We start from the raw sequence: 14,721 nt of genomic DNA, 5'->3' as shown, positions 1-14,721 counted from the left end.
CGGCCGGAAAAAAAATTTCAAGAAAAAAAAAGTTTTCAAAAAAAAAAAAAAAGTCAACGCCGGAATCTGGCCGGAAAAAAAAAATTTCAGAAAAAAAATTATTTTCTCAAAAAAACAATATTTTGGGGGTTAATGTGATATATTTGTTTAACTCCGGGGTCAATGTGTAATAATAAGAAAGTTAGAGCATAATGGATGGAATTGATAAGAATTATTTTATGGAGGGTATTTTAGACTAAAGACATGGGGATGAATTTAATTGAGAGACTGTTGTTTTTGTGGACCAATGTGCATTTAAGTCATTTAAGTCCCATGTGATGGGCCGTTTTGCCATTCGCCCTTCAAATTATAGTTCAAATCAGCTTATTTTAAAAGAAGAAAAAACAAAAACAAAAGCTGATTTTACAAATGCGTACAAAATTGATGAGCACACAAAAAAAACCTCAAATATATTTCTAAAAGCTTTAGCAAACACCGCCTAAAATTGATTAAATTATTTAAGTTAAGTGATTATATACACTCTGCAAAAGAACAACAACATAGACATATTTATACATAGTTTTTTATTTTAAATATGGGTGCAAATTTAGATCGGATGGCCTATTTTAATAGGAAAATCGGATGCCATAGGATGATTGACACGTGGATAATTTAAATGAAAATATAATTAGAATTCTAATAATTGGAAAAAAAAAAGAAAAAAGAAATCCGCTCAGAATTTAATCTCTTTAAATATATATATATAAAATTATCACAAGCATCAACAAAAAAACATGGAACCAGCAACGTATTTATGGAGCCTAGGCAGCTCTGGAACATTTACGCTTTTCTCTCCAGACGAAGTTTCGGAGGAATATTCTTCGAAGCTCGTTAGCTCACTCATTTGTTCGGCTGCAAGACGAGCATAAAATACAGGTGCAGCTGCATTTGGAAACAAAAAAACAAATTAAAATGAAATAATTTGTATTTGAATAAACTTGGTCGGAATTCGAAATAGTCGATTCTAATTTAGAAGTTATGAGGAGAAGGGAGGTCGAAAAATACCGATGGTTGTACAAGTTGTACTTCTCTGGTTTCTGGAGAATGAAAAGAGTAAAAAATATAAATGGCAGATACATAACAAAAGCATTTTTTTCATAATATTAAAAAGCTCGAAAATGTAGTCTTACACATAACATAGGAAATGGACGAGATTCTGGAGATCGTTTGGTGAGAACCCGATCTCATCGAGCAAGACATGATAATGTACAGGTTCGGAATTTCCCTGCCAATTGAAAAATCGGAGCGAAAAGGATTTTAAATAAGTCCAAATAAAGTTGGTTTCAGAATCCACCAAAATTGATCGAAAAATAGTTTTTAAGAAACGTACCATAGTAATTTGTAGGATGAACAATGTTTGTGTCCACTACAGTACCTGCAGGCAAGAGGGAAGTTGCATACTTTTTATTTTTTATATTTTGTTTTATTAATATTTGAACGTTATCGATTAAAAGAAACGGACCGCGTGGTATATTTTCAGCATCTGAATCTTGGAATAGTTTTGTGTGGTGATTCTTCCCAGCCACTATAACCGTAAATTTTGGAATTTCGTGAGATCTATTGAGATTCTTATAAGCCTGCAGTGTAGCAAACAAGTTCATGAAATACGGTGCTTCAGGTTTTTTTGTAAATCTCGACACATCATCGAAATTAGCAGCCAAATGGAAAAGCTACCTTAATAAACTGTGACTCGCTCACGCCACCCCTGAGAGGAAGTTTAATATATAGTAAATAGTAAATATATGCCCTAGATAATTCGGAAAAAGCGAAACAGTTTAGGCACAAAGTACTATCTTCATGTATCGTTACCTGAAAACGATAATTTGAGTTGGTTTTCTTTCATTACCGGTTTCGCAGATATCTAGAAGCAGTTCCCTAAAGCAAAATAATCGAGGTATTTTTTTCAGCATTTTATATTATGCAGAGCCATTAGTTAAGTACTTAACAATAATTACGGACTACGAAATTGAAAAATAATTTACCTCATTAATACCGCCATCCTCCCCATTTGCTAGTGGCTTGAACAAAGATTCGATCATCTCCACTTTTGAAGATTGTGCTCGTACAGCTGCTCTATACCTCGATATCATTGGCCAACTCCGAGATCCAACAACCTTAATAATAGTAATACTTATAAAAAAAAAAATCACTAAAACATCAAAATTATTCAGACACGTTACTGTAATTTATAAAAGTTCGATGGGCAACAGAATTACTGCAGCAATAGACGGAATGTTGGATCATAGTTGGCTTATCCGAAACGAGTGCAATTTGACGAGTGCGCTCAATTTCCATCAACGAGTTTATCCCTCCTAACTACAAAAGGAAATAAAAAATAATCATAAAACAACAATCGAGCAAATTTCATTTTTTTTTAGGTTTATAATCATTTATATATATAGTATATACTCTTGTTACCTTGGAATTGATTTTGAGAAGTACATTCGTCAAGTATTGGTCGTCGATCTTCGTCGGAGAAATGCATTGCATGCGTGACAATACCCAAGCCACATAGACACTTTTTCTTCCAAGGTCCTATATGTGTCATAAAAAAGTTATTGCAATAATAGATATACAAACTAGAAAAGCTTGTCAATAGATATTCCGGAAAAACACATAGCAAAAAATCAGGGCGGTTAGGTACGTAGCTCATCTATAATTTGTTTAAACATCATTTCCACGCGTTTTACAGGGGTATTAGCTCTTCGACATTTGGGATCTTCCTCAAATATTGTATGTGGGGGCTCGATATTCTAAATCAAGAAAACGAAGAAATTTAAACATGCACACGTCAAAGATGATAATAATAATAATAATAATAATAATATAATAATAATAATAGTAGAGAAGGAGAATTAGAGTAAAGCATACAATTCCTTGATAATAACAAGTTCGTTAATGGCTTCCCTCCCTAACACATTCATGCATGTCGACCGCTGTATTATCCTCGGGCGTAATAACTGTTGGAACATTAATCCAACGTTGGACTTATATGTGAAATATTATGTGTTGAAAGACTGTCACGTAAAGTTAAGCCCGTTAAAGTGATCGACTAAAGTTTATCTGGATTGGGCTTTAATGTGTCTAATAGGGTGTGGGCCTTTAATGTGTAGAGACATTAGGGTAATTTTATTATAGTGATGGGCTAAAATAAAATTACACAAGATAGCCCATTAGGTTATCTATATATATTGGTCATGGTCCCCGGGTCACATGTACGAATTCCATTCTCTATGTATTCCATCGACATAAAGAAAACGAAGAGAAGTCTAAAGGGTTCTCGGGTTCGGATGTACATGATGATCTGGAAGATCCATGATCGTTTCATATCAATTCCACCGGAGTAAGGTACGCTTCCGATTTAAGTTTATGCACAATATTCTTGATGATTCGGCATGACGGTTCCATGGGATTTATTCAAGTTTATTCCAACAAGATGGCTTCCCTCCCTAACACATTCATGCATGTCGACCGCTGTATTATCCTCGGGCGTAATAACAACCTGCAATAAAAGATGGATTTTGTCTTTTATACGTTGTGTTGTATAAGTGCAGTTGAAAAAAAAGACAAGGCCGGGTGCTACTACACTTACGCTGTATTTGTAAAAAGTTGTGTCTGGATTTTCGATAGAAACTTTGAAATAATTTGCGAGCAACGAGATGCGCTGGCCCGAATTTCCGAATCCGGGGCGTGTAATTATAGATCTCTTTGGCATGTTTTCTTGTACACTTGGAGAAAAATGCTCTGTGCTGCCATTTTCTTCCATCTCTGTTTTTGAATCTGATCAAAGAGTTATGCATTTCAATAAACAGAAATAGGCACAACAACAAAATTAAAAATAAATAAATCTAAAGAAATCCAGAGAATTAATGAACAATTTCCAGCAAATAAGCTACACAGAAGTTTCGAAATCTACAAAACCCTAAAAACACAGAGGGAAAAAAATCACTACTTCACAGCAAAAATACAATGTATACACACAATATATACATACAATATACATTCCACATAAAACGCATGCGTGTATGCACATATACACACAATATATACATACACACGAAATGTACGTTAAATGCTTACATATACGCCTGTAAAAATTATTTTAATTGCAAAGAAGAAAATGGAAGGGGGAAAAACCACAATGCTTGAAGATCGAGAGATAATGAGAGGAAAAACTCACCTTAGTATCTGAGAATTTCTAAGCAAATGGAAAAAAAAAACACAGAAAATACACACGCAGTGTGTGTGTGTGTGTGTGTTGTGTGTGTGTGTGTTTTCAGGGTAGACAGAGTGCTTTCTCAGCTCACATGCAAAGGGGGTGTACATTAAGTGTGTGTATCGACTGGTTTCTCTCTCTATGCTATTTGCAGTATAGCTACATCATTCTAGAGAGATGAAATGGAGGGAAAAAAATGATAGAGATGCTTTTTGAAGAATTTTGATCTGCTGCGGCTGTGTGTACTGGAATAATGGTGTGTCGCATCTCTGACCGTCTGTTGCTTACATCTAATTCCTTTTTCAAAGTTGAGATTATTGGTCTACAATTGAATATAGGGTAAATTACAACCACCCCTGAGGTATGGTCAAATTACGAAAACCCCCCTCTTGTTTGAGTAATTACATCCACCCCCTCCCCCCTCAACTATAAATCTTCTTACACGTCCACCCTTGCGGTTTCAAATTTAGTGAACTCTTCGAGATTATATGGAATATTATCACTTTTGTACCCGTTTTATTCCACTCGAACTCTATATTTTGAAGCAAGATGATCATAATATGTGTTTTTTGGCTTGTATATATCAGAATGTGTGCATCACAAACTGTATTTTTATACAAAACGAGTACAAACTAGAGCGCATTCAACGAAATCTAGATTAGTATGTTGAATTTGCACCATAAGGGTGGAGGTGTAAGAAAAAATAATAGTTGAGGGGCAGATGTAATCATCCAAACAAGAGGGGTATTTTTGTAAATTGACCATACCTCAGGGGTGGTTGTAATTTACCCTTGAATATATTACATTTTTTTCTATGTGAAATTAGAATAAAATAGTTAACTATTTATTTTATTACACATGGTAATTATTTATTTTATTATATATAGCTTAAATATCCCAACAATATTGAAAATATAATATCGTTAACGTACCGAATATTAATGATAAATACCATAACTATTATTTTGCTATTTTTCGATAAATTTTCGATTGATATATCATGATACTCGTTATTCACCCTTAAGAATTTATAAACTTTTCTGTCACATGGGTACAATATATTTACACTCTTGCCCGAGTCATTTACGAGCCGAGGGAATCCATACTGTGCAAATATTCGAATGTTTAATGTTGTGTAGATGTTATTAAAAGTTAATAATATGTGTTTTATAATACAATTTATTAGGGGTGGTTTCGGTACGGTTACCGAACATTTTGTTCAATACCGTGTACCTACCGTATCTTTCGGTATTGAAAAATTCTATACCGTTACCGTACCAACAATTGCGGTATACCGTTATTCGGTATACCGTTAGTTTCGGTACGGTATGATCGGTACGTGGTAATCTACCGTACGTCATTTTGTTGATGAACTCGGATGATACAATAATTAAGATGAATACTAATTAAATGCATAAATACAACAAATTAAGCAAATGAATATGGTAATCAAACAATTTACATGAATATACATTATACGACCGTAATAGCGTATGTTGCTTCAATTAACTAATGATTACTAAGATATGTATAGAAAAATTGTAGAAACTAATGAGCAAAAAGTTTCATGGTTTAAGTAAGATAAATAAAAAAAATTATGTTGTAATAATGCAAATGAAACAAAAGGGTGAGAACTTAGGGGGGAAAGAAAGGGAGAAGAAAATTATGGCAAAAAATATTCCACCAATAAGAGATTAGTTGGACTTTGAAACTAAAGAAGTACGTGAAATAAACAACTTTAAAGAGAACCAAATTAAATATTGAGTTTGCATAAATATATGAAAATAATAAAAAAAATAGAATTATGTATATATAATATATATAGGATGTATCATATCTTTATTATTGTTTTTTATTTTTATTTTATAATATTTGTTGACTATATTTTTTATATTTACAATATAAAGGGTAAAATATATTAACTAATTTTTAAAATACAAAGTTACGGTACGGTACGGTATTACCATGGTATTGAAGATACAATACCGTTCTGTACCGTAAGATAATGGTACGGTACCGATACCGTACCAAATGTAGTGGTAACCGATAGTTCGGTATTTATTCGGTAATTGTTGGTAGGTATACCGTGGTAATCGGTATTTGGTAATTTTTGCCCAGCCCTACAATTTATATATAAAACTAATAAAAACATGTAGAAATATGAAGCAACTACGGAAATTGGACGAGTTATTTATTATGTGTTCACAAATCGATGAGTAGTGAAGTTATGCAACTTTATCGCACTCAACTTCAGATTTTTCCGAATTTTGTTTTGTGTTGGAATTGTAATGTATATAGAATTTCCAAATTCCGCTGTTCCAATCCGACTATTTTCAATTTTCAAAAAAAAAATCATCCGAGTTTAAAATTTTCGATTTCTGATTTTTTTTATGATGAAATTAGAGTACATATTAGATTCCAATTTTCATTTCAGAAAATTCCATTTTTTTCAAAATTAAACTTATAATATTAAGATTATTGATATGTATTTACATTATAGGTGACTCAACGTTTTGAACAAGTTTTCTCGTTCCAATTCCCGAAAATTTGATTTATTCGACTTCTTTTGGTACAACATTAGATTTTTTTTTTCCGAAAGTCCTATTTCTTATTCGATTCATCCAATTAGGCTTTATTATGGATGTACATTTCATCATTGCCCACACCCGAACCCAAGCCTAATTGGAGTTGGGTCATAAATTTTCCCCTAGCTGAAGAAATTGGGCAGCCCAAACGGGTTAAACAAAATATTGACTTTGTGCTCGAATTAAGCAATCACAGCCGTACGTTACTGCTGAAAAATGTCGTCCGTGCGATCCATATTTCTATCCGGCCCATTTTGTAGTGCCAACCAGATTTCCAGCTGTCCGACTTCGCGAAGTGGGTGCACTCGCACGCACATGATCCGCGCCAAGAGATCGATCATCGTGAGCCGTACGATTAGATGCATCTCCTGCCACGTGGATTGTTCGATTGGGCGGATTATGGCTTCTCTTGCTGATGTCTGATGTCAGCGTCCAAGTTAGCGAGGACTAGATAAAGTTAAAGGACAAAATGGACTTCACCCCTTGTAAATTTTCCATTTTGCACTTCCCCTCCTAATAATTTAGAAAGGAGATAACCCCTCGAAATATTGTTTTGGTTGCACTTTGCTCCATAAGCTAATTAGAAACAAGGCAACAAAAATAACATTTTAAAGGGGCAATGTGTAGAAAGATAATATTTTAAGGGGGAACGCGCAACAAAAATAACATTTAAAAAAAGAAACCCTCAATTCCGATTAATAATCCATCGTTATTTTGCTATCGGGGCAATGTGCAACAAATGTAACATTTTGAAGGGGGACATTCACTTTTTTTTTTTTTGAGGGGGTAAAGTGTGAAAATAAAAAAATATAGGGGTTGACATGCAATTTGCCATTTAATATATATTACCGTAAACATAATATGCACAATAGACATAAATTTGATTTCATATTATGTTTTTTTAAAGGAAAAAAATAATTAAAATGTTTTGACTTCACGAAAGTCAGCATCCTCAAAATTTTATTATGATACTAAAAATGTATTGTACTAGATAAGAACCTTATTTATTATGTAAAAATAATTTGAAATTAAATTGAAAGCACATAGATTTACTTACCATCTTCAAAAGATACCATTACAGATATGTAGTAAATTTATAATCTGACGTTATTAATTAAAAAATCTGCATTACTCCATACAAAAACTACATTATAAAATAGATACATACCGTGTATAGAACATACAATTCAACAAATACATTTTCTTTTATTCTCTGCAAATTTATTAATTTAAACATTTATAAAAATGGCAGCTCAACAAAGTCATAATCTTGAAATGGTTCCGGTTTTCGGTGACGATCAAGAATTTGTCGTGAGCATCGATAAGAAGCACATTTTCAGTGCTTCGTATATGAAGAAAATCGACCAGGTGAGATATATTTATGAATTCTTTTTTATGGATGACGAAGTTAATTAGTCCAATTTTTGTTTTTTGGTTTTTTTGATAAAATTCATCGAAATGTATTATTTCATCGATCCATCAACAATTAATCTTTTTATATTATTTATTTATTTTCAAACTAAACTTAATTATTATTCTTGGCTTTGGGTTTGTTTAATTTCCATCAGGAATATATATTGTTGAATAAATTTGTTCAACGACCGAGCCCAATACTCGGGTCACTTGGTACGATGGATCCCAACACGACTGGGAAAATGCTCGTAAGTAATACATTTTTTTTTATTTGTATGCATGATTAGCTAATACATCACAATTAAATGATTTACAAGTATTTTATATATAGCATTTAAATATATTTACACAAAAAAATCTTTAAAATATATATATCAATAATTTTTTTATTTCTTTTTTGGTCCTAGATTCCAAGAATGCCTATTGTAACAGATAGTGTGAACCAAGATGGTAACGAGGGAACACCCATACATGCAGTGCCCTTATCTTGGAGCACACCCAATGAGGTAAATAAAATAATTTATATATATATATATATATATATATATATATATATATATATATATATATATATATATATATATATATATATATATATATATATATATATATATATATATATATATATATTATAAATATGCAATATAATTGATATAACTCAAACTTTTTATATGAACGATTAGATTGTTATTTGGGAACAAGTACCGGAAACGGAGAGGCCAAGAAGAACCAAACTTCCTTTTATTGAGAGAAAGGACAATTGGATTGTTCGTCGCTTGCCTCGCTCGAAACCCAATCGATGGGATACGGTAATAACCAATTTTATATTTTAATTAATTTGACTATATGATAACCGATTTAATTATATCGAAAAAAAATTGTGACTATTTTTTCATTCTATTGATTTTTTCACATGCCCTCCCCCACTGTTTTTTCTAAAAAATAGTTAAAAGGGGTTTTATGCTAATATAAATCACATAGGAAATATTTTTAATATTTTTTGTTATGATTACAGTATTACGTCCATCTGAAGACGGACATACAATTCCGATCCCTAATAGATGCACATACCTTCATTGTTCATGGGATTTTACCCGAGCGTCGTAAACCCAAAACAAAGAGAGACGACGAACGCAGCAACACTACGGTAACTACTTAATTAATTAATTCACCTAAATCTTTTATAGTTTATGTACTTTGTGATAAATATTAATTAATTACCTGCATATTATTATTATTACCGCAGACTACGACTCCTCCATCTTGCAAAGTAAGAGGAGACAAATTGTTGAAGCGCGTACTAGTCGGTTACTACAATCTTAGTACACACCAGATATTTCGAAACGAAATCTCTTGTCTGGAAGGTGATACTAGTACTCCGGTTGGCAACGGTAAGAAAACAAATGATATGTATATATATATATATATATATATATATATATATATATATATATATATATATATATATATATATATATATATATATATATATAATTTTTAATTCATTTCTCTTATAAATGCTTTAAATACGACTTTTTTCGACTAATTTAGAAAAAAGATTCGGGTTGTTTTATAGGGAAGAGAAAGAGAGGGGACGAAACACCAAGTCAAGTCAACCAAGTCAACCATCTAGTTTATAGGCTTTATGATTTTGAGCCCATTGTTTAGGGTGTTTTTGTATCGTTTTTTATATGGTTTAGGAAAATATGTAATTTGATTTTCTATTGTTATTATAAACTCTGAAATGTGAGGGTATTTTTGTATTTCTTTAACTCTATATATATTTTTTGAGCGAGGCAAACGACAAATTATCCAATTTTCTTTTCTCTCAATATAAGAAAGTTAAGTTGTTCTTGCCTTCTCCGATTCCGGTGCTCCTTGCCATACAACAATCTAATCGCCCCATATAAAAAGTTTGAGTATATATATATATATATATATATATATATATATATATATACATATATATATATATATATATATATATATATATATATATATATATATATATATATATATATATATATATATATATATATATATAAATAATGGCACTTTACATATATACAATTCAACAAATACCCTCTCTTTATTATCCTTCCATTTATAATTACATAAACTTTCTTTCTTTTCTTCAAATTCATACACTCAAAAGAAATGGCATGTGAACCAAATCAAAATCTTGAATCGGTTCTTGTTTTTGCCGATGAGCAAGAACAATTGGAACGAGCATCGACACAAAACACATATTTAGTGCCGATGTTCGTTATGAGTTATTGCTCACCAACAAAAACATGAACAATTTCAAGATTTTGATTTTGTTCGACTGCCGTTTCTTTTAAGTGTATGAATTCGCAGAAAAGAAAAATGGGTCATATTGTTGAAAATGAAAAGACGAAGATCGGGTACTCGTTGAATTGTATGTTCTCTAGAATCTTGTGTATATATCAAGCGCCAATGTGCTGTTGCATCTATTTATAATTTATGATTTCACATCGTCGTATAATTTTTTTTTTCACCTTAAAAACATAAATGAAATAAAATTCAAATATATTGTGCATATTATCTTACGGTAATATATTTTCGGAAATCTTAGTTACTAAAGTTTGTAAAAAAATAAATAAAAATGTGAATGAGCTTATTATTTAGTGTTTTTCAATAGAAGATGTAATCATGAATAAAAAAATTCAAAGCTGAGGAAAAGAAAATTCACTTACAATTATTTGCTTGCGTCCGTCAGAGGCCGCCGTTGGATAGAAATTACGCTTGAGCATCACACCTCACCATTAATTGAATAGCATAGATCTTGAAAAATAACAAAAAAATTATGCACACAAACAAAATGAAAACTAATTAAACGAAGTGAGCGAGTTGATCGGAAATGGGACTAAGGTTGGAAGATTTATGTTGTAAAATTACCTAGCGGTGGTGGCGGGCTGGTTGTGTTGCGGTGATCAGTTTTACGACTAACAATAATTTTCTTGTTAATGTGAAAAAAAAAGACAAGAGTATGAAGAGACGAGGAAAGAGTTTAATTCATTGAAAAATAGTATGCCAAAGAAGAGTATTTATAACTATTATTGGTATTGATAAATAATATTGGTTGGCGGCGGAGAGAGATGTTGTCTAGGGTTTTATTCTCTGAGCGAAGATGTCGTCTAGGGTTACGTTAGCTAATTAAATAAGGTTATAAAATATTACCCAAAAAAATATATTTTGTAATAATAGGCTATATTGTTGACAAAGAAATAGTGATTGGCGGCGGATCGAAGGTATCGTCTAGGGTTAACAAATACAACTATATACCGAGTACTACCAAAAAAAATTAATATGCAATATAGTTGGCTATAATTTTTACGAAGAAATAACGATTGGCGGCGGATATGTTCTCTAGGAAATGCCGTCTAGGGTTAGCAAATATCTTACAAATTATATTTTGTAATAATTGGCTATGGTCGTTTACGAAGAATTAAATAGTGATTGGCGGCGGATCGGAGGTGTATGTTGTCTAGGGTTAACAAATAAAGTTATATAATGCTACCATAAAAATATATTTTGTAATAATTTGCTATAGAGATGTTCGCAATAAATAGTGATCGGCGGCAAAAATGTCGATGTTGTCTAGGGTTATCTAAATACAAAACAATAACAATTATAATTAATAAGAAAATATATTACGTTCTTGTAATAAAATTTACTAGTGATATTTAAATTACAAAATTCATACAAACATGATAATACAAACTCACTCCGCAAAAAAAAAATGTATACACTTAATTTTCAAAAAATGAAATTGATTGTTAAAGAAATGAAACAATTAATAACGCAAAAATTTAGAGGAAAAAAATAAAAAGAAAGAAACTTGTAAATATGATTAGAGATGTCGAAATTTGTAAATATATTTTGGTTTGAATTTTGAAATTTATGTAATTAGAAAATAAGTAGAGATGGTTAAAAAAAAAATTTTCTCGAAAATATTCATACAATATAAACTCAAGATTTTCTCTATTGTTTTATTTTTATTTTACTACACTTGTAATTGTTGCTTCGGCTAAAAGAAATTATAATTTCAAAATTCAAATTAATGAAAACATATTTAAATAAATTATATTGTTTTTTTTTCTTGTATTAAATTTAAGGAATGCCAGGAAGGGCGCTCGATTGACTCTATCTAGCGGATTAAAATTGTCATCTTTACATTAAAAATTCTAAAAACGATCGAATAAATAAATAAAACTATATGGGAACAAAAATTTTAATTAAACTTTTCTGATCCGAATTGATTTAACTTTTTTCATTTGAAAACTCTGATTTTTCCGATATATTTTTTATTGGAACTGTAATGGTCACAGAATTTCCGTATTCCGTTGTTACGTTCCGAATATTTTCAATTATGTAACAATATTATTCATTCCAAAAATTCAATTTTCAATTTTTTTTCTAAGAACGACATTAGAATACATATTAGATTCCGATTTTAATTGCCGATTTTTTTTTCTTCAGAAAATTCCTTTTTTTTTTCCCAAAAAAATAACTTATAATATTAATACTATTGATATGTATTTATATTATAGGTGACTCAAAATTTGGATATCCCGAATTATGCCTATTCCGAACCAAAAATTCCAGATTTTGGAACATGTTTTCTCATCTCAATTACCAAAATTTTGATTTATACTATTTTTTTTGGGGTACAAAATTAGATTTTTTTTCTTCCGAAAGTCCTATTTCTGATTCGATTCATCAGGTTTACACCTCTAGTTCCATCTGTCCGTTTTGTCTTTATTCTAGATGTCCATTTCGCGATTGCCCAAACCCAGATCCGAGCCCAATTGGAATTGGGCCATAAATTTTCCCCTAGCTGAAGAAATTGGGGAGCCCAAACGGGTTAAAAAAGTATTGACTTTTGCTCACGAATTAATCAATCACAGTCGTCCATTACTGCTGAAAGATGTTGTCCGCGCGATCCAGATCTATATCCAGGCCATTTTGTAGTGCCAACCAGATTTTCGAGCCGTCCGATTTTGCGAAGTGGGTGCACTCGCACGCACATGTTCCGTGCCAAGAGATCGATCATCGTGAGCCGTACGATTAGATACATCTCCAGCCACGTGGACTGTTCGATTGGGCGGATTATGGCTTCTCTTGATGATGGCTGATGTCAGCGTCCAAGTCAGCGAGGACTGCATAAATATATAGGATAAAACGGACTTCACCCCCAATAAATTTTCCATTTTGACACTTTCCCCTCTAAAAATTTAGAAAATAGATAAACCCCCTCGAAATATTGTTTTGGATGCATTTTGCTCTATAAGCTAATTTCGAGCGATGCCACAAAAATAACATTTTAAAGGGGCATTGTGTAGAAAAATACTATTTTTAAGGTGCAATATACAACAAAAATAACATTTAAAGAGGCAACATGCAAAAAAAAAAAGTCAATTCCGGTTAATAATCCATCATTTTTTTTCTATCAGGACAGTGTGCAACAAATGTAACATTTTGAAGGGGAGCATTCACTTTTTTAAATTTTGAGGGGGTAAAGTGTGAAAATTAAAAAATATAAGGGGTGACATGCAATTTGCCATTTAATATATATTACCGTAAACATAACATGTACAATAGACATAAATTTGATTCCATATTATGTTGTTTTAAGGAAAAAAATAATTAAAATGTTTTGACTTCACGAAAATCAACATCCTCAAAATTTTATTATGATACTAAAAATGTATTGTACTAGATATGAACCTTATTTATTATGTAACAATAATTTGAAATTAAATTGAAAGCCCATACATTTACTTACCATGTTCAAAAAATACCATTACAGATATGTAGTAAATTAATAATCTGACGTCATTAATTAAAAACTCTGCATTACTCTATACAAAAACTACATATAAATAGTTACATACCGCGTATAGAACATACAATTCAACAAATACATTTTCTTTTATTTTCTGCAAATTTATTAATTTAAACATTTACAAAAATGGCAGCTCAACAAAGTCAGAATCTTGAAATGGTTCCGGTTTTCGGGGACAATCAAGAATTTGTAGTGAGCATCGATAAGAAGCACATTTTCAGTGCTTCGTATATGAAGAAAATCGACCAGGTGAGATATATGTATGAATTTGTCTTTATGGATGACTAAGTTAATTAGTCCAATTTTTTTTTGGTATTTTTGATAAAATTCATCTAAATGTATTATTTCATCGATCCATCAACAATTAATCTTTTTACATTATTTATTTATTTTCAAACTAAACTTAATTATTTTTCTTGGCTTTGGGTCTGTTTAATTTCCAACAGGAATATATAATGTTGAATAAATTTGTTCAACGACCGAGCGCAATACTCGGGTCACTCGGTACGATGGATCCCAACACGACTGGGAAAATGCTCGTAAGTAATACATTTTTTTTATTTGTATGCATGATTCGCTAATACATCACAATTAAATGA

General features: G+C 31.3%; 4 long non-coding RNA genes across 5 annotated transcripts; all 4 read right to left on the bottom strand.

Moving 5' to 3' along the window:
- Positions 1–727: 727 nt before the first annotated feature.
- LOC148769691 (uncharacterized) lies at positions 728–1,320 on the bottom strand. The gene is made up of 3 exons (XR_016032243.1): positions 1,170–1,320; positions 1,045–1,076; positions 728–921 (listed from the first exon to the last, which is right to left on the bottom strand). It is a non-coding gene; the product is annotated as an uncharacterized LOC148769691 (long non-coding RNA).
- A 551-nt stretch (positions 1,321–1,871) lies between these two features.
- On the bottom strand, positions 1,872–2,829 carry LOC148769690 (uncharacterized). The gene is made up of 3 exons (XR_016032247.1): positions 2,458–2,829; positions 2,256–2,355; positions 1,872–2,153 (listed from the first exon to the last, which is right to left on the bottom strand). It is a non-coding gene; the product is annotated as an uncharacterized LOC148769690 (long non-coding RNA).
- A 104-nt stretch (positions 2,830–2,933) lies between these two features.
- LOC148769689 (uncharacterized) lies at positions 2,934–4,495 on the bottom strand. 2 transcript variants are annotated; one of them, XR_016032245.1, is made up of 3 exons: positions 4,220–4,495; positions 3,632–3,819; positions 2,934–3,541 (listed from the first exon to the last, which is right to left on the bottom strand). It is a non-coding gene; the product is annotated as an uncharacterized LOC148769689 (long non-coding RNA). The 2 variants fall into 2 exon arrangements; XR_016032244.1 differs by lacking the exon at positions 4,220–4,495 and adding an exon at positions 4,120–4,215.
- A 2,282-nt stretch (positions 4,496–6,777) lies between these two features.
- On the bottom strand, positions 6,778–11,639 carry LOC148769688 (uncharacterized). Its single transcript, XR_016032246.1, has 3 exons — positions 11,173–11,639; positions 10,971–11,058; positions 6,778–7,259 (listed from the first exon to the last, which is right to left on the bottom strand). It is a non-coding gene; the product is annotated as an uncharacterized LOC148769688 (long non-coding RNA).
- Positions 11,640–14,721: the final 3,082 nt, after the last annotated feature.

Source organism: Erythranthe guttata, chromosome 7 (assembly GCF_056151865.1).
Source record: "Erythranthe guttata isolate IM_541 chromosome 7, IM_541, whole genome shotgun sequence".
NCBI lineage: Eukaryota > Viridiplantae > Streptophyta > Magnoliopsida > Lamiales > Phrymaceae > Erythranthe > Erythranthe guttata.
Note: the sequence above shows the minus strand (reverse complement) of the source record. Positions and strands in the feature narration are given on the sequence as shown.